Source organism: Tenrec ecaudatus, chromosome 8 (assembly GCF_050624435.1).
Source record: "Tenrec ecaudatus isolate mTenEca1 chromosome 8, mTenEca1.hap1, whole genome shotgun sequence".
Classification (NCBI taxonomy): Eukaryota; Metazoa; Chordata; class Mammalia; order Afrosoricida; family Tenrecidae; genus Tenrec; species Tenrec ecaudatus.
Window position 1 is genome coordinate 38,777,402 of NC_134537.1, and position 435 is coordinate 38,777,836.

The window sequence follows — 435 nt, forward strand, 5'->3', positions numbered from 1 at the left end:
CACACTGACGCCCAGCCGGCCCGCCCTCTCGCGATATCTAGGAGGAGGGCGGGGCGGGGCGGGGCGAGAACAAAGCCAGCCTCCTCGCCCCGCCCCTTCCGGCCCTACCTTGCTCGCCCCGCCCCAGCGCGGTGCTGGGGGCAGTAGATCCCTGCTTAGGTCCTTTTGCGAAGCGCAGCGCTTGTTTCTGCAGTTTTACAGCCCTCCAGGTACCCCGACTCCCATCACTTTTCAGGGTTCGTATTGTTATCTCTGTTTTATTAATTAAAAAGCCGAGACCCAAGGGTGACATCACTCCCCAAAGATGTTAGGTGACTGAGAGAAATGGTATTTGGCATACTCTTTATTTCCATATAACCTGCATTTAAAAAGTTCGACTCATGATGAGGAAACCATGGGCTACCAGTGCTGAAATGGACCGTAGGGACCTGTTGT